The 23632-nt window shown below is 45.1% G+C and overlaps 1 long non-coding RNA gene across 1 annotated transcript; it reads left to right on the top strand.

The window, feature by feature from the left end:
• Positions 1-2587: 2587 nt before the first annotated feature.
• Positions 2588-5545, top strand: LOC308464391. Its single transcript, XR_013979997.1, has 2 exons — positions 2588-4240; positions 4904-5545. It is a non-coding gene; the product is annotated as an uncharacterized lncRNA (long non-coding RNA).
• Positions 5546-23632: the final 18087 nt, after the last annotated feature.

A 23632-nucleotide genomic window follows, 5' to 3' on the forward strand; every position in this document is an offset into this window, starting at 1 on the left:
TCTCCTTAATTTTATAGATTCAAGCTCTCTACCTGCTACCTGGAGGGGGCTAGGCAAACCTGGAGACTTCAAATCAGCCCTGGAAGTCCAGCAGCCCTTGCTATATTACTGCAGAAGCAGTCAGGGTCCCAGGTACAAATCTGAGGCCTTATCTACACTATATATTTAAAGCATTAACAAACCACTTTAAAGAGTCATGGTTTCCATCCAAAAAATCCGGGGAATTATAGTTCGTTAAGGATGCTGAGAGTTGTGAGGAGACCCCTGCTCCTCTCACTTGGCCTGTTTTTGTTTTAGAGGAGCAGGGAGGAAATCAATTTTGTGGACAAGAAATACCATCCTTTTTGACAAATGCCTTATAATTTAGATACTTCTGTTTCATCCCCTGGCCTTTGAACCTCAGTCCTCCTTGCATGGGGGGGGGGGGAGCAGGCTAATTTTCTGGTGTTCTTGAAGACATAATTGCTTCCTCTGTGACACAAAATCAGTACTTATCGAGTTGTCCTCAAAAAGCCAAGTATTAAATATTGGTTTAATAGCTGTGTTAATGTTTTCATGGGAAACCTATCCTTAAAATGCCACTTCTTTCCTTCCCCTCAACAACTGCAAAAACCAGGGGCCAAAAAAGTTCCCAAAATACACCTGACGTTTAGGCCTTCAGACAGGAAACATCGATTTCTGATTGGACTCAGCAGAGGTCCGTGCGACAGAAGTGACAGAAAGGCTTCCAAAAATTCCATGTCAAAACTAATCCATCAGAGCTGGTGCGTTGTTAAGAGGTTATTGTCTGCTTGGATCGATTGAGCCATTTTGCAAATGAAACTTTAATATTGATAGTAACTAGAATTTTAATACTGGCCCAGCATGACACTATTGATTGGGAGGCTGGGAGGAAAGTTTTTGGTTTTGCTGCAAAATAAATCCTGCTACTATCTCTGATGCCTTCCTCTTGGACAGGTAAATTACTTTCATCCCTGCAAAATGGGAAGAAGGCTGCAGTGATCTCCATCGTCCGATCTTCCACATGCCTTGATTCACCTGGTTGAGTTTTCTGTAGCAGTTTATTGCAGTGTCCAGTCTAGATTAATTATTAGCTATATATCTCTCATGAGCTCCTTTTAAAGGCTCCTTGTTTACAGAGGACATTTTGGATGAAGTGGATTCTAGTCCATGAAAGTTTATGTAACAATAAATTTGTTAGTCTTTATGGTGCCACAGGACTCTCTGGGGTCCTGCGGACTGGCGTTTTATCGCAGGTGTTTTCTGCAAAATATTCTTGGCTCAATAATAGTGCATTGGTGGTGTATTTATTCTGCTTTAGTTTGTTTTGTGATGCTTCCCCAGTGCTACCACATTATTAAGGTCCAAAAGTCCTATAGCACAACAAAAATGTAACCAGAACATTTGTTGTATAGTTAAAAGATTTCCGTAGGACGTTATGGGGCATGCACTGATTGGAAACAAAACAGTGCAACCACCCAATAAAATGGATGTCTGGAGAGGCTCTCAGTTGATTTTGCTACAACAAAATCAACTGAGAGCCACATTCGCACCATATGGTCACAGCACTATCATGGCCCCCCCAAAAAAAATTCCGGGGGCTGTAGGTTGTTAAGGATGCTGAACGTTATTAAGAGACCTTCCATTCTCCCCACAGAGCTATGATTCCCAGAGTTCCCTGTGAATAGGGAATGGTAATAATAATAATAATAAAAATTTTTATTATTTATACCCCATCCATCTGGCTGGGTTTCCCCAGCCACTCTGGACAGCTCCCAACAGAAAATTAAAAGCACAATAAAATGTCAAACTTCCCTAAACAGGGCTGCCTTCAGATGTCTTCTATAAGTCAGATAGTTTTTTACAGTGGTACCTCGGGTTAAGTACTTAATTCGTTCCGGAGGTCCATTCTTAACCTGAAACTGTTCTTAACCTGAAGCACCACTTTAGCTAATGGGGCCTCCTGCTGCCGCTGCGCCGCCAGAGCACAATTTCTGTTCTCAACCTGAAGCAAAGTTCTTAACCTGAGGTATTATTTCTGGGTTAGCGGAGTCTGTAACCTGAAGCGTATATAACCCAAGGTACCACTGTATTTCCTTGACATCTGATGGGAGGGCATTCCACAGGGTGGGTGCCACTACCGAGAAGGCACTCTGCCTGGTTCCCTGTAACCTAACTTCTCGCAGTGAGGGAACCACCAGAAGGCCCTCAGTGCTGGACCTCAGTGTCAGGGCTGAAAGATGGGGGTGGAGACGCTCCTTCGGGTATACTGGGCTGAGGCTTTTTAGTGCTTTAAAGATCAGCACCAACACTTTGAATTGTGCTCAGAAACGTACTTTGAGCCAATGTAGGTCTTTCAGGACCAGCATTATATGGTCTTGGTGGCCACTTCCAGTTACCAGTCTAGCTGCTGCATTCTGGATTAGTTGTTCTACTACTCTGAGAATTGTAGCTCTATGAGGGGAAATAGGGGTCCCCTAACAACTTTCAGCGGTACGCGGGTGGCGCTGTGGGTAAAACCACAGTGCCTAGGACTTGCCGATCGTATGTTCGGCGGTTCAAATCCCCGCGGCGGGGTGAGCTCCCGTCTTTCGGTCCCAGCTCCTGCCCACCTAGCAGTTCGAAAGCACCCTTAAAGTGCAAGTAGATAAATAGGTACCACTTTATAGCGGGAAGGTAAACGGCGTTCCGTGTGCTGCACTGGTGCAGGCTCGCCAGAGCAGCGATGTCACACTGGCCATGTGACCCGGAAGTGTCTGCGGATGGCATCGGCTCCCGGCCTCTAGAGTGAGATGAGCGCACAACCCTAGAGTCTGTCAAGACTGGCCCGTACGGGCAGGGGTACCTTTACCTTTACCTAACAACTTTCAGCACCCTTAGCAAACCACAGTTCCCAGGATTCTTTGTGGAAACAGTTTAAAGTGGTTTCACAGTGCTTTAAATGTGTACTGTGAATGTGGCATAATACAGCTACAGAGCACAAAGAATAACCTCTGAAAATGGCTAGTTTTGTCTCTTAGGGATGCCTTGTTAAACACTTATTAGTTCAAGTTGCTAGAGTTGCCACCTCAACTGACCCTTGTGAAGAACACCTGCAAGTAGTTCTGACCCCAGCTGGAGAATAAGGATGCCCTCTGAATCTTCTTGAGATCAGTGAACTGCCCACCAGCACAAGTGAAAAGCAATTAATCAGCAAAGTGCCTTGGTGTTGTGTTCCTTATTTTGATATGTGTTGTGGCTGTGTGGGTGTGTGATTGTACTTGCTTACCTTTGGATAAAAAATAAACTTGTTGTGGCGTTTGTACAGAGCCCCCAGTCGTCTCACGGACTATTGACCTGTACACCACTAATCCGCTGCCACCAACCAGGTTCTCCCCGGTAAATCACTTAGTCTCAGTCGGGTTCTCAAGTTAACAACGAAGTTTGTAGTTTATTGCAAACACAAATAAACTTTAAATGCATTCAAAACGCTGTTACCCTTTACCCTCTTAGTCTTATTTTATCCTGTCTCTAACTCTTCTACCTCCCCTCACACAAGAACCAACTGCACTAACTGTCTCTCTATTTCCATCTGTCTTCCAACTGCTCTTTCCCCCAACTGCTTTTTCCCAACTGTCTAAACCTCTGGCTAAGCCTTTTAAAAACAGGTAGGCTCCGCCTCTGGCTTTCTATTGGTCTACCTATTAACCCTTTCTCTCTCCCTGTACAGACATTTCCAAAAGAACGGGCAAACGCCACATTTGTATGCTGTATGGGGGGGTTGAGCAACATTGAGTTTGTTCCATAGAACCTTTGAGAATGAACCAGATATTACCATTACTAGCCAGCACAGCTGTGCTGCCTGGAGCGGTTGGGAGTTTTAGTCCAGAAAATAATGGAAGGCAGCTATGGGATTTACAAAACACAAGACGTTTTGCAGCCTTGGAGTGGGTGGTAAATGGCTTGCAGGGGTGGATATTGGGGGAGGTGGACAATAGGGATAAAATACAACACTTTTTTTCAGCCACAATTCGCCAGAACTCAGTTCTGGCACCTCTCAGAACATTTGGCACCATTGCCATTCTAAGAGAATGAGGGGAGGGTTTTTGGTGAGTTCTGGCACCCCTTTTTCTAGAAAAACAGCACTGGAAAAAGAGAATTTGGTCTGATATGACTATTGAAATTGTAGTCTGCCTGTATTTTCCTTTCAGCCTGTCCATATTTGGGGTTGGTTTAGAAGGCATCTCTTATCACTGGAAAGGTAAATGTTTGGCTTATTGCTTTGATCATACATAGCTTTGCCTTTCATTGCCAGAGTCCACATCTCTTCAATTTAGGTGAGGGGCGTTTTCTCTGGGTAAGCAGCAACTGTTTTTTTGGTAACGTGCAGCATGTTTTAACCCAGTCTTTCCCAACCTGGCAGCCTCCAGATGTTTGGAAATACAATGGACATGCAGGTTGGCACTGATGGGGATTGTATTCCAAAACATCTGTAGGACATGGAGAAAGCTGCCTTAAACCATGCCATATTACCTGTGTTGACAGGCCACACTTCAAGATTAAGTAGTCTCAGTTCTAAACATACTTACACACACTTGTTTGCAGTCACTTTAAAATTAATGGGACTCACTTTCAAGCAAAGGTGGCTAGTCTCTCCATTTACATTCTGTGGGTGTTTGTTTGCTGCTTGTTTTTAAGTGGAAGGAGGTGGAACAAACCAAGTGTGACATTTAACCAGCACTTCTGGACTCATCACTTCTGCAGGCCTCAGTTTTAAATAGCCTTGCATCATGCTGTTAAATGTTTAATTTCTCGCGGATAGGCAATCATGTTTGTTTGTCGTTGACTGCATTTCCCTGAAGGTGCTTTGTTGTTCTTTAAAAGCCCATCTCCAATATTAAAGATCTTTGTTTTCTTCATGTAGAACAGGCATTCCGTACACTGAGAAGGATTTTAATGGCATCGGCTGAGCTGGCGTCCTCTGGGGGCAGCCTCAATGAAGGAAGTGTTTTTGATGCTGGCTACCATCTTGGAGTAGGTTTGGTTATGTCAATGCTACAAAAGCAAACAGGTCTACTTGTAGAAAGTCACCTGTGTAGCATCTGGCCCCACAGACATGGAATCTGTTGTTACCGTCTTGAAGAAAATGTACTGGGACACTGTTGTCAAGACAAGCTGATAATATTGAACCAACTCAAGGTATGCTGATAAAAAAGTGTAAGAAGAGCCTTGCTAGCTATGAACAGGTTTCTTGGATCATACCAAAGGTTCATTTAGTGCAGCTCATAATGATCAACAAGATTCATCTGAGAAGCTCAAAAGCAGGGGACAGTGGGTTTTTTTGTTTAAAAAAACCCAGAAGCTTTTTTATTAGGAATTGTAGGTACCAATATTCCAAAGGAGCAGAAAATACTTGTTATGTATGTGACAACAGCCACACAGATGCTACTAACCCAGAGATGGAAAGAAGGCAAAGTCCCTACCAGAGAGGAATGGCAAACCAAGCTGATGGACTACGCCGAAATGGCAAAACTGACCAGAAAACTCAGGAACCAAGAAGACAAAAGCTTCAAGAAAGAATGGGGAAAATTTATAATATATTTAGGAGACCATTGTAAGCAGATGAAAACTTTAGCAGGATTTTAATAACCCTTGTAATGTAACAAACAATATGGACAATATGGACAGATACAAAATATAGATCATAAAATAATATGCAGTTGAAAATGTTGACAATAAGACCCATGGAGGGGACGGTGGGAAGTCTCAAGAATCAGATAAATCTCTATATGGATATGTATTTGGTACTGTTATAAATTTGTAAAATGGAATAAAAACGATTCCCTCCCCTGCAAAAAAGCAGGGGACAGAGCTAACCGTCCTCCTGTTGGTATTCAGAGGCATTCTGCTTCTGAGGTTCCATATAACTTGTGGTTATTAAGAGTCTGGATGAATCACTCTGCTTTAAAAAAAATAGATATATATTCAAAATTAAAACAAAACATATTATCCAGAAACATATCATCCTTATTTTTCCCCATTTTTCCTTCCTTCCTTCCTCCCTCCCCCCACCCTCCCACACAAAACCCACCCACCCCCACCCCCCAGCTTCCCTCAGTTCCAGTCTTTGGTTTCTCTAAGAATGCTGTTTTCTGCATGATACACAGTTGTATAGATCCTCAAACTATTTAGCCGATTATTATCAATAAAAAGTTTGTGAATGTTTATTCAAAGCCAGCCAAGGAGTCCAGTTTGCTTTGTTGCGTCTTCAAATACTTTGTATTGAAGGGTTCCCATTCATCTTTAAAGTCACAGTTATCTTTGTCCCGTGAATCACTCTGCTTTGAGCCCTTTTCCCATTTACATTTGTTCAGATATAAGTCCTTCTCCATATTAATCTGCTAAAAAGAAAATACGCACAACTACTTCCATTTAAATACATACGTTTTAAAGCAGGATTCGGGATTTGACCTCCTTGAAGAATCATTGCCCTATCACTGGCCTCAGCACCTATGGAGTTGAAGATGGAACCTATGGAGATGGAGTGGAACCTGGGAAATCCTCTCAGGAACACCATTCCAGGTGGTGTCCCATTCAAGAATGCAAAGATGTGGTGCACTCTGACTCATCTCACCTAATTCCGGGGAAGGGTACTTCTTCACACAGCACATAGTTAAATTTGGAACTCATTCCCACAGGAGGAAGAAACGGCCTTCATTATTGAGCGGAAGGGTCTCAATAGCTGCTAGCCATGATGGGTATGCCTTGTGCTATGTATTCAGTGGTCTGTGTTTGCCCGAGGTTGAGTCTGGAATGATTCTGAGCTCCTGTGTTCTGATTCGATACATGATGTCCCATCACAGAACATTTCAGGATTTGGGCCTCTGCCATTGGCCCTTGAGCTCTGAGTCGTGATTCGCAGCTTGGAAGTTTAGACAGCCAATCATGTTGGGAGTGGCCAAGACCTTCAGAAATGTATTTATATATGAAGTTGCTTTGCCCCTGTTGTCCAGTTCTGTAGTCCAATAAAGGTTCTTGCTCTTGTCACTGTGTCTTGCCTTATGGGAACCCACCTACACTTCCCTTTGCCTCCATGATCAGAAGCAGTACGCCCAAGAGGCTCACTGGTTTAGACCACAACGCCACCCACATCCTAGTTGCTGAAAACTACAAATAGGAAGATTACTCTTGTGGTTAGATCCTGTTTGCAGGTTTCCCATGGGTATTTGGGTCATACTGTGAGAACAAGTTACTTGACTAGATGGACAATATTGGTCTGATCCAGCAGAATCTTCTTATGCTTCTTAATGAAGAGGACTCATCTCCTGCCGCATGATCTGACTCAGCAGAAACAATTCCCGGAGGGCGCTGAGCGCCAGTTTGTTCCCCTGGTTGCCTTTGATGTTCTGACTTAGGAAGTTTGCGAAAGCCAATAAAACTGGTCCTAAGCCATGGCAACAACACTTAGCAAAGTGGGCTTGATTCCAAGCTATTGTCCTCTAGCTAAGCAGCTTATCTTAACTTTAGTGCCGCAATTAATCATTTGTGTTGCTCTTGTTAAAGTCCCTATTTAGTTTGTTCTTACAAGGACTCTGGTTAGCTCATTACCGTCCGTCCCATTTTTTATTTTTTATTTTTGCAGTGTAGAGCTCAAGTTCAGACTCAGCATTTGCTGCCAAAAACCACTTGAAAAACATTGGGCACTTGCTACTTTTGCTATCATGCCTAGTACAGGGAACAAGTACATCAGAACATATGTATGTATATATGAACTACTACCCATCCCCTAACACCCCATACAACATGATCATATCATTGGTTCTGGGTTGTAGCCAACTAAAAAAAAAAAAAAGGTATAGAACCCCTGGTTGGTTAAGTCCAGTCAAAGGCAACTATGGGTTTTTGAGGTGCTCATCTCGCTTCAGGCCAAGGGAGTTGGCATTTGTCCAAAGACAGCTTTCCTGGTCATGTGGCCAGCATGACTACACTGCTTCTAGCACAACGGAACACCATGACAGGAACCAGAGTGCACAGAAACGGCGTTTACCTTCCTGCCACAGTGGTACCTATTTATCTACTTGCACTGGCGTGCTTTCGAACTGCTAGGTGGGCAGAAGCTGGGACAGAGCAATGGGAGCTCACCACCATTGCATGGATTCGAACCGCCGACCTTCTGATTGGCAAGCCCAAGAGGCTCATGGGTTTAGACCGCAGCGCCACCCGCATCCCTTGACCTGTATCCAACTAAGCTGTACTCAAGCAGACATACTGAAATGAAAGCATCCAAGTGACACATGTTCATTCACTTCAGTGGATTTACTCTGAGTAAGCAACATTGGCTACAACCCTCTTTTTTTCTAAGGCAAGGATGGGAGACCTGTGGCTTTCTAGATGTTGTTGGACACCAGCTTCCATCATCCACAGGCAATACTGGCTGGGCCAATGGGAGATAGAATCCAAGAACGGTTCTCTCTCCCTGTTCTAGTGAATTTAAATCCATTCACTAGAGATAATAATATTGATATTGTTTATAAGTCAAGAACATAAGAACAGCTCAGGGCCCTCCTTGAGGAATGCCCTCACTTCTGATGTCAAGGAGATAAAGAATTACACAACTTTTAGAAGACATCTGAAGGAACCCCTGTATTGGAAGCTTTTTAATGCTTGAAGTTTTTATTATATTTTTTGATATGCTGTAAGCCACCCAGAGTGTCTGGGGAAACACAGCCAGATGGGTGGGGTATAATAATAAAATTATTATTATTATTATTGTTATTTGCTTCAAGGACTGCCTCTCCCCACATGAACCAACGCAGACCCTGCAATCATCATCTGATGCTCTTCTGTGAGAGGTCCAGAGGGCAGCAGCATGAGAAAGGGCCTTTTCTGTGGTGGCTCCCTGTTTGTGGAATGCTCTCCCCAGGGAGCTTCACCTGGCACCTTCATTATACATCTTTAGGCACCAGGCAAAAACGTTCCTCTTCTCCCAGGCCTTTGGCTAATTATAAAATCTATGGCCTTTTAAACTGTGGGGGAGCGTTGCTTTTGTTTGTTACTATGGTATGTATTTATGTGTTTTTATATTGTAAGTTGGTAGACATTGCCTCCTGTAGGAGTATGTTCCATAGTTTTGACTGCACCATCAGAGGTGAGTTAGTGGCTCCTGATCTTGCAAAGGATTTGCCAATTCTCCTTTGCCTGCTTTAACCTCTAATTTGTCCCTGGAACAGGTCAACAAATAAGAAGATAGAGTGGATTTAGTTGGAAAGGGGATTATCCCAGGACCACTGGGATTGCATCAATAACTCTAGACAGGCAAGGCTAAATATCCTGAAAATTCCTATTTATCATTACTAAGCATCCAGCTCTCCAACAGGGAGAAGGGAGGAACGCATGAAAATGCTTTGGCAAGCCGTACAAAGGAGCTACAATTCAATTTTGTTTCCCTTTATTTCTTTTGATTCTCATCTAACGAGATATTAGATTAGCTGCTTTTGCAATTAGGAGAAGAAAAACGAAAAAAGAGAAATCTTATTACTAGGGGGGAAATTGTCCTTCTGTGGAGAGACAGCTCTGGTTTCTGGCAGCTGACCAACACATGTTACTGGGTCCTTCTTTCCCCCCCTTTTAGAAAGCTATCCTTTTGACATCTCATTGCAGCTGTTCTCCAAGTAGGCTTATGAAATTGCCCTAATATGGACACCTGTTCATGGGGCAGCTGTGCTGCCAAGCCTTAGGGTCAGCAATGACCAACATTTTCCAAGTAGTAGCTAATAGCAGAGGGCATAGAAGAACTTGTTAAGCTGATGTTGATGTTAATGGTTTCAGAACTCACAGAGTTAAAGAGTTCTGGTGACGTCTCTTTCCTGAGGCGTGGTTAGAAACACTTAAGGGAGTGGTTTGACTCCGTGTGTTTCAGTCTGACTCTCGGACGCCATGCGAAAGGGAGAATGTGTCAGTTCTCGCCAGGTCTGAATTTATGATGTTATTCTTCATGATTAAAGGCTACTAGAGATAAGGACGGACTGTCTCTGGACTGATTTATTCCACACGTGCTGCATTTTGCTTCTCACCGCTGTGTTTCGCTCTGCAACCGGCAAGAGAAAGAGGCCTGAGGAGGACTTTTGCAGGAGGCACGGATAGCTTGCAGAGTTGCGCAGCGGAAGTGTGCCAGGCTCCATGTTCAGCCTCTGTGTACACTCTTGTCCGGTGTAAATAATTCGAAGAGGTTATGGAAGCTCGCTAAAGCTTTGAAGCAGTGCAGGAACGTCCCACGTGTGGGGGAAGCCAGCAGGAAAGTTGCTGGGGTCCAGCTGGAGCTCTGGAGCTGTGTCTTTGAAGCTGGAAGGAGCTCGCTGGGGAGAAGCGATCTGCCGGAGCCGGGAGGCGGAGAAGCTACTGCCGGGAGACGTGAGTAAGCTTAGCCCCCGGGGAGGAGATGGCAGACGATCGTGAATCATTCTCAGTTCCCTTTGAGAAATTAAATGGACAAAATTGGGCCGAATGGAGCCGGAAGCTAAAGGCCTGGCTGGTAGCCAAGGGGTTGTGGGAGGCGACCCAGGGGCCCCCTCTCCCACCACCTGCAGCAGGAGCAGCGGCAGCGGACATAGCGGCTGCTCACGCGTCGCAGAGGAAAAACCAGAAAGCCCTGGGAGCTATAGTGCTCAGTTTGGAGGGTTCCCAACTTCCTCTGGTTGAAGGGCTTGAGACTGCTCAGGAGGCCTACCAAGCCCTTGAGAGGGTGCACCACAGAACCACGGCTGGTGCAAAGATCCACACCACCAGACGCTTGTTTGAGATGAAGCTGCGTCCCGGTGGGAACATCAGACAGCATGTTACTGAGATGCTATCTGTTTTCAATGACTTGCGCCTGTTACAGGTCAACTTTTCAGAAGAGCTGAAGGTTTATATTTTGCTCAGCTCTCTGGACAAAAGTTATGACAATTTGTGTCTGTCTATGGAATCGATGAGTCCACAGGATTTGACGCTATCGTACGTGACAGGGCGTCTTTCGGACGAACAGGAGAGGCGTGTCCGAGAAGGCAGGTCTGGCGCAGGCAGCTCCACCGGTTGCAGAGGTGGGGGGGGCAAGCCAGATGAGAGCTGTGTTCAGGCTTTTTCCACTCGTCGATGTTATGTCTGTGGATCGAACAGCCACCTAAAACGGGCTTGTCCGCAGAGGAGCAGAGAGGCCGGGCAGGATGTCTCCAAGGTCGTTTCCCATGGGAACCAGTCTCGGAGAGGAGGCCAGCGTGGGAACGCGAAGGAAGGACGTGACTCAGAGAAGGGAGACTGTTATCATCTCGCGGCTTCTCTGGCAACTTTGAACAACAATGCCAGCAGGGACACAACTGTGAAGTGGGTGCTGGACTCAGGAGCGAGTCATCACCTGATAACGCCATCTGCTGGGGAGCTGCAGAATTGCAGGGCTGTTTTAACTGGGATGACTTGTAAATTAGCTGACGGAACAAAACGAAATGTATCTAAAGTAGCAAATGTCTATATTTCTGTTTTGCAGGCTGAGCTGGAGTGCTTCATTGTACCAGGGATGAAGTGTTGCCTGTTATCGGTTTCTGCTCTGGCGAAGCAGGGATACAAAATTTGTTTTGAAAATAACACCTGTTCCATTTTCAGAGGGGGGAGGCAACTTGTCAACGTGGAGAGCAAGGACAATCTCTTTGTTCTGGAAACACCTCTGGAGGGTGGTGGGAATGCAGGGAAAGCACAGGCGCAGTGTGCTAGTGTTCCCAGCCATGATTCATGTGTTCATGTATGGCACAAGAGAATGTCTCATGCTTGTCTGGAGGATGTTAAGAGGCTGCCAGGCTGCACCAAAGGTTGTAAAATCACGCCATGTGAGGGATCCCTAGTGTGCAGGGCATGCAGCAAGGTTAAAAGGTGCAGGTTTCCCGGGGTAAAGAGGGTAACCACAAAACCTTTTGAGTTGATTCACACAGACCTTACGGGACCAATGGAGTGTGAGAGTCTGGGTGGGGCCAGGTTTCTGCTATTGTTATCGGATGATTTTACTCAGAATTTATGGTCTTTTTCTCTCAGGTCGCAGAGAGAGGCGGCGCAACTCATCCAGGATTGGGTTGCGGAGGTGGAACTAAGGTTCTCCACCAAGGTGCAAGAGTTCAGGAGCGACCGTGGGTCACAGTTCACTGGGTCTGCTCTGAAGGAGTTCTTCAAGGAAAAGGGAATTCGTCACCAGGTGACGGGTGCAAAGTCTCCTCAAGAGAGAGGCGTGGCAGAGCACAGGAGTGAAGCACTGGCTGAAGTTGTCAGGGTTTTGCTGTGTGACTCTGGGCTGCCTCAGAGCTTTTGGAGTGAGGCTTCGAAGTTTGCCAGTTTTGTTTTTAACAGGTCCTACAATCACGATGTAGGTGACACACCGTATTTTCTGTTGCACAAGAGGAAGCCACAGGTGCATTTCTTCCGTTCGTTTGGTTCCAAGGCTTCAGTGCCAATACCAACAGCGCAACGGAAGGAGGGTGGTCCTAGGTACCAGGACATGATTTTCTGTGGGTATGATCCTGCAACAAATGGGTGGAAGTTTGCATACCCAGAGGGTGATCAGACCACGCTGCTGGTCAGCAAGCATGCTGAGTTCTTTGAGCAGGATGGTTGGTCACAGCCTAGGTATGGTTCTGATTTTCTCTCAGAATGCCTGTCCGATTCTGAGGGGGAGGAAAGGGAGGAAGAAAGGGAGGAAGGAGAGGCAGAGGCGGAGCCTGTTGCTGAAGACCAGGTTGCTGATGATGGTAAAGCACAGGGGTGGGTTTCTCCACAGGTTAAGAGGGAACCCAAGAGTGAGCCTTCATCTCCTGTTAGCCAAGTGCGGGAGGCCCGAAGACGCAGCAAGTCAGAGGGGGAGTCTTCTGAGCTTGCTGGAGACACACTTGCTGACCCCAGTGGGTCAGGAGGAGCACCCGAGGTTGTGCTCCGGCGGTCAACTCGGACCACAAAGGGGATTCCACCGGAGAGGTTTCAGGTCACCAGTGCGTGGGTTGGTTTCGCACAGTGTGATTCTGGGAGTGTGGAAGGGATTCAACAATTGCCTGGGATAGATGCCAGTGGGAGGCAAAAGGCAATGGGAGGTGAGTTGAACTCAAGGAGGTCTGTAAATAGGGGTTCACAGTTTCCCTCAGGATTCGTGACGAGAGGGGGTGTTAATGGTTTCAGAACTCACAGAGTTAAAGAGTTCTGGTGACGTCTCTTTCCTGAGGCGTGGTTAGAAACACTTAAGGGAGTGGTTTGACTCCGTGTGTTTCAGTCTGACTCTCGGACGCCATGCGAAAGGGAGAATGTGTCAGTTCTCGCCAGGTCTGAATTTATGATGTTATTCTTCATGATTAAAGGCTACTAGAGATAAGGACGGACTGTCTCTGGACTGATTTATTCCACACGTGCTGCATTTTGCTTCTCACCGCTGTGTTTCGCTCTGCAACCGGCAAGAGAAAGAGGCCTGAGGAGGACTTTTGCAGGAGGCACGGATAGCTTGCAGAGTTGCGCAGCGGAAGTGTGCCAGGCTCCATGTTCAGCCTCTGTGTACACTCTTGTCCGGTGTAAATAATTCGAAGAGTTGACACATCGTTCCACATTTGTAAGAAATCAGTCTTTCAGTGAGGCAGCACCATCCCTTGGGAACTCCCTGCCTATTGACATTAGGTCAGCGATTTCACTGTACCCATTTTGACACCCGCTAAAAACATTCTTTTTCTTTTGGCAGGCCTGTCCAGACAAATAGGATATCGACATGTGTTTTAATCCAGTTCATCACTGATATAGATTCATAGATAGATAGATCAATAGATAGATGACAGATATAATCGTTGATTTTAAATATTTTTGAACATCACTAGAGCATGAGACTCTTAATCATAGAGTCATAGGTTTGAGCCCCACCTTTGGCAAAACAAAACAAAACCCTGCATTGCAGGAGGTTGGAAATAATAATAATAATAATAATAATAATAATAATAATAATATGACGTATGTGGTCCCTTCCAGTTCTATGATTCTATGATATAGTTGCTTTTGTTGCTTTTTTGACAATCATTTTTATTAGTTTTCAATTACAATACAGTGGTACCTCGGGTTACAAATACCTCGGGTTACAAACACTTCGGGTTACAGACTCCACTAACCCGGAAGTAGTACCTCAGGTTAAGAACTTTACCTCAGGATGAGAACAGAAATCGTGCGGCGTGGTGGCAATGGGAGGCCCCATTAGCTAAAGCTGTACCTCAGGTTTAGAGCAGTTTCAGGTTAAGAACAGACCTCCAAAATGAATTAAGTTCGTAACCAGAGGTACCACTGTAATCCATTGGTAGCCTCATTATAACAGTGCCAAATTATATTACAATTACTAATCCCAATCATTCAAATGCCAAATTATATAATTTAGGTGGCCTCATGAATGCTAGAATTGATGGTTTACTTTGTTTCTGCATTTCAAAATCTTATTCATCCTCAATTACATTCCAGTCATAATAATAAACCCTTATACAACAACTGCAATATTAACGACATCCATTCATCTTGACATGCTGAATGATTTATAAACCCATAGTGAAGCATTCCTTATTCCTCCTGTGTGTGACAATTATTCTGTCCATGGTGTTTCTTCCTGTCCTTGTAAAATGTTACATCTGTCTATTCCCAGCTGTTGCTGCTCTCCATCACGCCTTGGGTGGAGCTATTATCCCATTGTTGTTTCAGAAGTTCTCCATTGCTCTTAAATAGTTGTTTTTATCTGATTATTTCATTGCTTTATTCTTTTTTGTATACCGCTTGGAGGTTTTTATTGCAGTCAAGTGGTATATAAATCTTGAGAGATAAAGTGTACATCCCCGTGTACCATGGTCCTGAACGGCCAAGCCCTTCACCACCCTTGGGCTCTTATTTTGAGAAAGTCAGAAAACAGGCATGCTAATTGCATTCCCACATACAGTCGTACTTTGGTTGTCGAAAGGAATCCGTTCCAGAAGTCCGTTCAACTTCCGAAAACCTTTGACAATGAAGGCGTGTCTTCCAATTGGCTGCAGGAGTTTCCTGCATGCAATCGGCAGCCGCGGGAGTTGCGTCGGATGTTTGGCTTCCAAAGAACGTTCGCAAACCGGAACACTCACTTCTGGGTTTGCGGAATTCGGAAGCCAAAATGGAGCATGACTTCAATAAACAAAAACACCCACCGCAGATTTGTTTTCAGTGCATCCGTTCCCAGAGCTTGTTGCCCAACAAGTTCCCTGGATGTCGGAAATGAATTGGCCCTTGGCCTCCCCTAAGGTGATATTTTATCAAAGCTTGGGGGGTTTAAAGCAACCGCCTTGTTTCCTGTTAAAGAGGCATGCCTTTCTTAGCCTGCCATCCAAAAGTTGCAATTTCACAGCAGAACATTAAATATTGATTTGAGGTAGGAATAGTGCAGAACTGTGCCATAAGAGCAGAAAAGGGTTTCTCAGGAACAGATGCCAAGACAGGCAATGGAGCCGCAATGCATATCCGGTGTCAAGAGAGGCTTTTAATCACCTGGTGTTGTGGGTTTATGACAGACCCCCCCAGGCGTTTCTGAACCCTCCACCTTTCTGTGGTTTCCTTGCGGTTCTATGAGCCTTTCTTACCAGACTGAAATGTGTATGACGGTTGACTTTGGGGTACTGTGATCTGTCAGGTGTCAAGCGAATCTGCAAAAGGGTGAAGTTGATGTGCCAAGGGATTTCTATCGCTCTGAAGGAAAGGCTCCTTCTTGGGTTTCAAAGGCCATCCCTTTTCCCCACCTGGAGGGTCTATGACATCCGCATATGGCATTAGCATCTCTTCCATTGTTCAAGCCAGGCATAGGCAGCCTTGGCCCTCCAGATGTTTTGAGATTACAATTCCCATCATCCCTGACCACTGGTCATGTTAGCTAGGAATCATGGGAGTTGTAGTCCCAAAACATCTGGGGGGCCAAGGTTGCCTATGCCTGATTTAAGCCATCAGAATACAGTGGTACCTCGGGTTAAGTACTTAATTCGTTCTGGAGGTCCGTTCTTAACCTGAAACTGTTCTTAACCTGAAGCACCACTTTAGCTAATGAGGTCTCCTGCTGCCACCGTGCCACTGGAGCATGATTTCTGTTCTTATCCTGAAGCAAAGTTCTTAACCCGAGATAATATTTCTGGGTTAGCAGAGTCTGTAACCTGAAGCGTATGTAACCTGAGGTACCACTGTAGCTCATATCCCCCCCTCCACATAGTATTTTGCATTCATTTTTAGCCTAAATGTTAAAGCCTATTAACGAATAAAAATTCTAATAAACATTGCAGCAAGGGAAGTAATTGCTCTTCCATTGTTTCAGCAGTATTTATGCTCGCTCTTTTCTTCCCAAATGACAGCCACAGAGGTTTTCTGACACTTTCTCATCAAGCCTTATTAGCATCTCATTATGCCAGCCCCTGAGTGATGGAGATCACCTTAGCAATGAGAATGGCCTAATCCAGCAAAGATTGGCTTGAGAAGACTGGGAGGCCAAGGGAAGGGGAGGGTCAGGTGTCTGTGGCATGGTGGGCATGCCAAACTTCCCCTGGATAATGACAGCCATAGCTGTCAAATCATCCTGCTGATCTACCCTTCACACCAGCTCATTACATTCTCCTAGGAAAATCCGAGCAACAACTGGCAGGTGCTTAAAGGGAATCGATCAGAGGTTTGGCACTTGAGGTTCTCTTCTCGGATTGAGCAGAATTCACCCGCCCCTCAAAGATCTGGAGGGTGGGGGGAAGGCAGAGAAGGTGCTGTTTCATTCATCAAGGGGAGGCAGGTTGCTCCCTTTGTGCAGGTTCAAAGTGGGTGCTCTCGGCCTCTTGTGCCGTCCTGTGCATTAGTTGACAGACAGCATCCTTTCACTGTGAAATGTAAAAAGGCAATGGTAAATGACACCTGGACAGTTAAGTCCAGTCAAAGGTGACTATGGGGTTGCAGCGCTCATCTCACTTTCAGGCTGAGAGAGCCAGCGTTTGTCCACAGACAGCTTTCCGGGTCATGTGGCCAGCATGACTAAACTGCTTCTGGTGCAACAGAACACCGTGTTGGAAAGCAGAGCAAGCTGATCAGGTGCCTGGGGTGGCGTGCGTGCCTTGCGCCCAGGGGTGGGGCCAGCTGGAGCAGGATGCTCTGTGGGGCCTCCAAGGAGTCTGCCTGCCTCTTCCCACTCAGCCGCCCTATGGCTAAAGGGGAGGCGGTGTGCGGACCGTTTGGGACAGCACAAAGCCTGCAGGCGCCCAAGCCACCACGTCACTCCCAAGAGAGACACATGGCTCGGGCGAGCTGCAGGCCCCGCGGTGAGTGCCACCCAGCATTTTGTTACCCTCCTCAGTGGTGACACCCGGGGCAGCCCATCCCCACTGCACCCCCCTTCCTCTGCCCCTGGAGAGTTCACGGAAATGCCGTTTACCTTCCTGCCATAGCTGCACCTATTTATCTACTTGCACTGGTGTGCTTTCGAACTGCTAGGTTGGCAGAAGCTGCGACAGAGCAACAGGAGCTCACCCTGTCGCAGGGATTTGAACCGCCAACCTTCTGATCGGCAAGCCCAAGAGGTTCAGTGGTTTAGACCACAGCGCCACCTGCGTCCCAAGTGAAATGTAATTGTCTCCATTTACGGTATTTGTTTCCAGGCAATACCCACAATGCGCCTTCACAAAGTACAAGAGGACATAAGAGCCTGCTGGATCAGCCAAGGGGAAGTCATCTAGTCCAATATCGTTTTTCTTATAGTGACCAACTGTGGGAGCCATGAAGTCATGGCAAAGGCTTGTAGCGCCACCTGGTGCCTCGCTGACCTCGGTGACCTGCATGTCCGTGCCTTGCAGTGTAATAAGTGCATAACCTTATATGGAGTTATGTTCCCCCTCTGGGCAGTAATTACCTTATATGGCAATGGGTGGGTAAAAGCCATGACCGGATGAGGTAACGTGAGACATTGGCAAACGGCCATGCGACAGGGGAGAACAAAGGAGAATAAAATCGGGGGAGAGCGGACGAAGGAGCTGCTCATACCATCCTGAAAATAAAGCTGGCTCTCTGTGTCCTTTTTTTATGCTGTGCACCATTTAATGACGGCTGGACTTCCGTCAACCAACCACATGCGTCTGGGAAGCCTGCAGCCAGGAACAGAGCACAACACTACTTTCTTCTCCTGCTATTTCCTGCAATTAGTATTCAGAAGCATGCTGCCTTCAATGGGGTGTATAGGGTGTTAGGGGAGGCGTAATACCTCTGGTGAGGTACACATCATGCTCCTTCTGAGGTAGTTGGCCCACCTTTGGTCCCCATCCTGCACTCACCTGTGGCTCCTAGAAGCTATCACCATGTGACAGAGGCCACACCTCAGAAACGGCTTCGACTGGCTGGCTAAACCAGGTGAGGTTTGCAGAAAGCACAATAAATAATTGGGGGGGGGGTATAAGGGGAGGAAGAACTCTAAAAATGCCCAAAAGGGCTTGAACATGGTCACATCCACCCCACTTCCCTAAAATAAATCCTGGGAAATGTAGGTGCTGGGAATTGCAGTTCTGTGGAGGGGTCTCCTAACAACAAATGATTTATTGGGGAAAGTCATGAGTGTTAAAGTGGTAAAAAAAATGCTTTAAATGTATTGGGGGGGCTGACTTTAGTGACTACAAATTGCTGACTCTGGGCAAGGGGGAATGGAAATCTGCAGCAAAATGCAATGGAATATCCTGCCTGAAGGCATAGCTGGTTGGAGCATAGAGCAGAACAGAAGTCTTGCAAAGTGAAGCATTTTACTGCCAGTGCCATTTGTCTTGACTATAACATGAATCGGGCTTCCAATCTCAGTCCAGTTTCTCAATCCAATCCAATTCCAATCTTGATCCAAAACAGTGCCTCTGTTTGGAAATACCTGGTTTCATTTTTGCAGGAACCTCACCTAAAGCTACCTGGTATTTTTCATGAGGTACTATCTATCCTAGTGCAGGAAAGCACAAGTCCTGTTTCTGGATGCAGAAGTGTTTCACCGTGGAAACCATATCCCTTTCTGTGTGCACTTGTGTGTATGTCCAGCCATCAGACTTTTGATCCTGCTCTGCCATCAAATGGCAGTAGTACAGCAATTCACCCTGGGGGCCAGGACATCTTTCAGGACAGGAAGATATGGGAGTGTACTATTCCATCCTGAGGCTGAAAGCTTTTCTTGCACCCCAGCTGGTTTGCATTGCCTAATAGACCTGGGAGGATTCTTTGCATTTCAAGTGCCACTTTTCTGCATTGGCAAGGACTTCAAAGCTTCATGAACAACAAAATGCATTGAAAAAACACCTCTGCAAATGAGGTGCTATTAATAGCAAAGCCATACCATCCAAAATAGGGATGTCCTATTCCATTGTTGTTGTTGTTGTTGTTGTTGTTGTTGTTGTTGTTGTTTGTTGTTTACACCCCGTCCATCTGACTGGGTTTTCCCAGCCACTCTGGTCAGCTTCCAACATATATAAAAACATAATAAAACATTTAACAACTTCCCTAGACAGGGCTGCCTTCAGATGTCTACTAAAGGTTTTATAGTTACTTATTTCCTTGGCTTGGGAGTTGCACAACTCCATGCCTTCTAACCTTTCTCCAATGAAAGGGTTCTGGGAGATGGAGGGTCTGGAAATGCTTTCTAGTAACAACGTGTCAGCCAGCTGCTGCTCTGGTTTTGTCTGCTCCTCCTCTCCCATAATTTTCCCACTTTCCTCCTCATCTCCCTCTGAGCTGTGACCTCCTGCAAATCACTCTTGTAAATCTATACTGTCTTCTTCCTCCTCCTCCCTGGAAGGGTCAGGATGAGGAGATGGTCTCCACAATTCCTCCTCCTCTGCCCAGCCCCTGACACACGGTTTCACCGAAAACCCGCCGTCGTCCGGTGAAAACTCTGTGTTTCACTGCCTTTCCACAAAATGAGCTGAGCCCTCGGTGCCCTAAACTGCGGGGTCATGGTTTCACCAAAAACCCAACATTGTCTGATTCTCTCCCAAGTGGCACCAAACACCAGCAAAAGGATTCCTACAATGTTTACTGATGAAAATGCTGTGTTTCACAGTGCCTGACAAAACAGCCTTTGGCACCGTAACTCAAAGGTATCCCATACAAGGGTTGTTTGTGTCCACATGGAGACAAAGTAGTTGAACTGTTGGGCCATGCCTTCTTTGAATGTGACCTTCAGACAGAGGAACATAGTAAATTGCTTTGTGCCCTTATGAGGAAACACCCTGGAAGGACACTGGAATGTTCTCTGGAATATTTATTGGCCGATACAAACAAGCTAATAGCAAACCTAGTGCCCATGTTCTCTGTTCAAAGGTGTTGCAAGATGATGATCTCATTTTTACCTTTTGCAGTATGTGATATTCTAAAGACATGTGTTATATCTTTTGTATTACAGTGGTACCTTGGGTTACACACTCCACTAACCCAGAAATAGTACCTCAGGTTAAGAACTTTGCTTCAGGATGAGAACAGAAATTGTGCTCCGGTCGTGGAGGCAGCGGAAGGCCCCATTAGCTAAAGTGGTACCTCAGGTTAAGAACAGTTTCAGGTTAAGAACGGACCTCCAGAACGAATTAAGTTATTAACCCAAGGTACCACTGTATATTGGATTTTAACCAAGCATATATTTTAATGCTCATGCTTTTATTCTTTGTATGCTGTGTTTTCGTGGGTCTGTGACCTTATAATAAGAGATTTGATTGATGCTTCTCAAATTTAAATTATCAGGCATCAGGGACAAATAACAGCAGAGACCCATTGTGTTCATAGCTTGCTTCTGTTAAGCTGCTCAGCACTGCCTGGCTAATCACAAGGGTCCTTGGTGCAATCCAGCAGAACTCATCTTATGTTCTACCTGCTCTGTAGTTAGCTCATCCCTGGACTATGACAAAGGGCTGTAGTTCAGGGGCAAAGTACCTGCCTTGGGTGCAGAAGGACCGAGGTTCAATCCTTGAATGTCTCCTGTGTAAAATGCCTAAAGAGACATTGCAGGTCTGTGCAGACAACACTGAGTTAAATGATCTGGTGGTCTGACTTGATGTAAGCAGCTATGTATAATTGTTGCCTTGCATACTTAATGCACAAGCTGCTCACCCGAAACATATGAGTGGAACCTGAACGCATCTAACCCGGCTACAATTTCTACAGCTGTTGTAAGGGGGGGGGGCTTTTGCAACCCACAATTGTTCTTAATTTTCCAACTAACTGAACCTGATCGAATGGAACTCTTGCCTTCTGCGAGTTCCTCCGCCTTGCAAAGGTTTGAAGGACTGTAAAGAGTCTAACAGGTTCCCCCAATTTCATACCACAATAGTTCACTTGCAGCTCTGGAGCTAAAGAGGGGTTTCCATAATCCACAGCCACTTCTCTGTAAAACATTTTGCTGGGAATGTGCCATAAACCTATTCCCAGAGGAATTACAGTGGGGTTCCTGAACAGTTCAGGTAAGACTACAGGTGATTTGAGAAAGGGGGATCTTGGTGCTTTTCAGCACCATCTTTTAAAGTTTGTGGCTTATTATACTTTCTATCACCTTCCCTTCATGCTCTCCAAATCAGCTAAATTCTATCCCTTTACTAAACTTTTTTTTGACATAGTAATAATCATAAATAAATAAGAATAAAAATGTGCACCCTGCCACCAAGACCATTCCATTGTAACTATCCAACCTCCCAAAATTTCAACTCCTCTTGCGATGGTTTGACCCCTTTCCGTTTTAACATTACAAATTCTACAAACATCCTCCATATCTCCTCAAAATCATTTCTCCTGCATATTCCCCATCTTACCTTAATGACACATGTTAATTTATCATTAATAGCTATATCCCACACCTCTTTATACCATTCTTCCATTTTATGTTTTGCTTGCCCCTTCCACTTCCTAGCTATCATACTTCAGGCAGCGGTCAATAAATTTGTGAGCAAGTCCTTCATCGCCTGTGAACCTTCCACCCCATTGTAAATTGATAATAATGCTACCTGTGGACTTTCGGTCAGCTTTAACCCTGTGATTTCTGCTATCTCCTTAAACACCCTTTGCAAAAATAATTGTACATATTTACACCCCCACCACATGTGAACATATACTAAACTTAAGATTATGGGGAGACTTCCCCCTCCACAGTCTGTGTACACATCAGTGTAAATGCTTTCACAGAACCAGTTGTGCATGGGTAGAGTCACCTTGTACCCATATTCAGTTAATGTGTGAACCAGCCTAACCATCCTCGGTTCTGCCTTAAGTAAATGTTTTTGTGAAGGTGCATAAATCAACAACATGAAAAATCCTTTGTCCCTGGATGCTGTGAGTTTAGTTCCTCAGCCTGCTCACTCAGTACTCCCTCTTCCTCTTTAACTCCCTCTCTTTACCTGTAATTAATCATGATAAAGTTACCTTCAGTAGAGAAAACGTCCCTTGGAGAAATGGCACTTCATAATCAGTATGACCGCAAATAATTAAAGGTACCTGTGGCGAAGCAAAGAAAGGATGGAGCAAAATTTGCCAGCTCGATATTAGTTTCCAAAACGAAGAAATACCTGCCCGTTTGCATTCAAAACTATTATTTGTTAGCCTCCTAATTAAAATTGGTTAGTTTTGTTAAATCCGGCCCTAGCCAAAGTTTCCATTGGATTTCTATTTTTGTTGGACCGTCTGGTGTTTTCCCATCATCCTTCAATCTTCCCTGTTAGTGTTATTATATTTAAAATCCATTTGACATCTTCTTTAGCTCTCCCACATCCCAGCAATAAATGCAAAGGCTCCAGAGGGATATTGTATACAATCATTATTAATGCCTGAGCCCCACCACCAGAAATATATAAAACCGGAGTTTAAATGTACCATATTACCAATAAGACCAAATTAGAATGATAAATCATATTCAAGTATCATCTGTAATAGACTTTCAAAGAAGCTTATTTTACATTAGATGCTAATATAAAGATTTTATATTAGCAGTCATTTTCCTATATAATCCTAAAACTCATTCTGATTGCAATAAGAATAGAAACTGAGGGGCAGGAATTAACAGCATGCCATATATTTCTCTTACAAGTTCTTTAGGTTGCTACTTAGAACTACAACACAGTGCCTCTCTAGCTATGTGAGTAGTCCCTTAATATCTTATCTTTCTCACTGAACAAATCTCTATGGTAGTGGTGGGGAACCTCAGTGCCAAGGCTGGATGACCCTACTTCTCCAGAAGCTTCACCACATGAGCAACTCATCACCTCCATGGCCTGTGCTGCCATCTGGGGACTCCAGTCCAGAAACCACCAAGGAACCGCAGTCTCCTAAACAGCACAGAAACCAACATTTGCTAAATCAGCCAAGGTTCGTTTAACCACAAGAGACACTTCCCAGCCTGGGTGGCTGCTTTATTTAAGTGTGGCTGCCTTATTTAAGTTTAGTGATGTCTGCTGCTGAAACAACATCCAAGCCTACTTGTGTCAGTCGCCAGCCTGAGTGCCATTTGAAACTGTCTGAGGTGCTGCCTTGAACTGGAACTCTTGCCAACAGAACTATTAGAACCCAAAACTAAGATTTTGTCAAAGATGTATAACTTGCTGTTGAAATGGAATACTCAGGATGAAACGGTGAAATCTGCTATGATTAAATG

The sequence above is a fragment of the Podarcis pityusensis genome, assembly GCF_964106645.2.
Source record: "Podarcis pityusensis genome assembly, chromosome: 15".
Classification (NCBI taxonomy): Eukaryota; Metazoa; Chordata; class Lepidosauria; order Squamata; family Lacertidae; genus Podarcis; species Podarcis pityusensis.